We start from the raw sequence: 2,486 nt of genomic DNA on the forward strand, positions 1-2,486 counted from the left end.
TCTGGATGTCTAGTTTCCAGAACACTAAAGAAATTGAAAATCCAACAGTCGGATCAAATGTTATGGCCTCGGGAAGTGTGCCGACGCGCTTTATACAGTTTTCTGAATATCTCAACTATTTTAACTTCGATTTCAACCCATTAATAGTCATTGGAAAGGGAATTTGATAATCTTCACAATGGCTCTATTCGCAACCCTTTTTGATGGTCAGATCAAAATTAGGATTTTTGGCACTCCCAAGAGACAAGCTTGGGTTAAATTTGGTCAAAGTTGATGAAAATCACCGATTAGCTCGGGTTTGGTGTACAAAAATGAAAAATGTTGTTTTGGGATGATTTTGACCGACTTTGAATTTCAGTCAACCTAGGGTTGACTAGGGGTATTTTGGTCAATTTGACCTGAAATGGCATTTTAAGTGCTCCGATACTCGAACGGGTTGTGCCACGTCAACATTGACCAGGTCAATGTTGACGGGCGGCCCTTGTATGTGCATCGGGTAGACCCCGTGGCCCTATAAGGTGCGCTGGGCAGCCCAGGCCATATAAGGCCCTATAAAGGGGCCTCGAGGCCTCATTTTGACCATTTCGCTTCTATTTCTCAGAAATCTCACTTCTAAAAGTTTCTCTAGAGCAAGTTGTGGTCTAGTGGGTTCGGCTTTCAATTTTAGTTCACAACTTCAGTCTCCAGTTCTGCACTTAAGTTCTATGTCTATTTTCTCTTTCTTTTTATTTTCTACAAGTATGTTAGTAGCAAAGCAAGAAGGAAATCATGCTAGCACTTATTTCATTTTTGGTATTTTTGCATATATGCTCTTTTTTGTTTTTATCATTTATGCCATGATGATGTTGGAAGACCTATCTATTCACATGTTTAAGTAGCCAAGGCAAACTTGCATATGTTGGATGCTATGAAAACAAATGAAACACTAAAAAGACTAAAAGAAAAAGCTAGGTAAATATGAGAGACTAATGCATGATAAGGATGAAAATTTTTGAGAGGATTGAAAATGTGAAAACGATGAGATTTTGAGTGAGGGTAGTTTTGGAAAACATAGAATTAAACAGTCATGGCCAAATTTGAATCTTGGTGAGACTAAACGGTCATGGTCGAATCTGAATCTCAGAGAGAGGTTGTTAGGATTAAAATGTCATGGCTGAATCTGAATCCTAGTGAGACTAAACAGTCGTGGCCAAATCTAAATCTCAAAGAGAGACTCTTAAGATTAAATGTTGTGGCTGAGTTTGAATCCTGGTGAGACAAAATGGTTGTGGCCGAATCTGAATCTCAGAGAGAGGCTATTAGGATTAAAAGGTCGTGGCCGTATCTAAATCCTGGTGAGACTAATGGTCATGGCCGAATTTGAACGGTCGAGGTCGAATTTGAATCCTAGTGAGACTAAATGGTTGTGGCTGAATCTGAATCTTAGAGAGAGGCTGTTAGGATTAAACAGTCATGGTCGAATCTGAATCACGGAGAAAGTCTATTAGGATTAAATTTCATGGCTGAATCTGAATCCTGATGAGACTAAATGGTCTTGGCTGAATCTGAATCTCAAAGAAAGGTTGTTAGGATTAAACGGTCGAGGTCAAATTTGAATCCTGGTGAGACTAAATGGTTATGGCTGAATCTAAATCTCAAAGAGAGGCTGTTAGGATTAAACGGTCATAGCCAAATCTGAATCACAAAGAGAGGCTATTAGGATTAAATGTTGTGGTCGAATCTGAATCCTGGTGAGACTAAACGGTCATAGCCGAATCCGAATCTCGGAGAGAGGCTGTTAGGATTAAACGGTTGTGGCTGAATCTGAATCTCGGAGAGAAGCTGTTAGGATTAAATGGTTGTGGCTAAATTTGAATCCTAGTGAGACTAAACGGTCATGGCCGAATCTGAATTTTGGAGAGAGGCTGTTAGGATTAAACGATTATGGCCGAATTTGAATCTTGGTGATCATAAACGGTCGTGGTCGAATCTAAATCTCAAAGAGAGTCATTTTGAAACATTTGATATTTTTGATGCAAAAGAGATAGGATTAAACGGTCGAGGCCAAATTGGAATCCCAAAAGAGAGGTATTTTGAAAATTTGGATATTTTTGATCTAAAAGAGATAGGATTAAATGGTCGTGGCTGAATTTGAATACCAAGAGAAAGGTATTATGAAAAATTTGGTATTTTTGATGCAAAAGAGATAGGATTAAACGGTCATGGCCAAATTTGACTCCCAAGAGAGAGGTATTTTGAAAATTTTGATATTTTTGAGAAAACATGACATTTTGGTATGAACATGCATGATTTATGTTAAGCAGTAGGGTTAGACATACTAACCTATTTACTTGCATTGCCAATGTTTTTGGGCTTACTAACCAATCATGAATTTGCAGTGCTCTCGGGAAGGCTCTCACCATTGTTCCATCTCAAGCTGATTCTTCTAGTAGTGATAACGATATTGTGTCAACTAGTGTACAGGTTGCGCGGACCCTTCAGAGGTG

This window comes from Quercus lobata, chromosome 8, assembly GCF_001633185.2.
Source record: "Quercus lobata isolate SW786 chromosome 8, ValleyOak3.0 Primary Assembly, whole genome shotgun sequence".
NCBI lineage: Eukaryota > Viridiplantae > Streptophyta > Magnoliopsida > Fagales > Fagaceae > Quercus > Quercus lobata.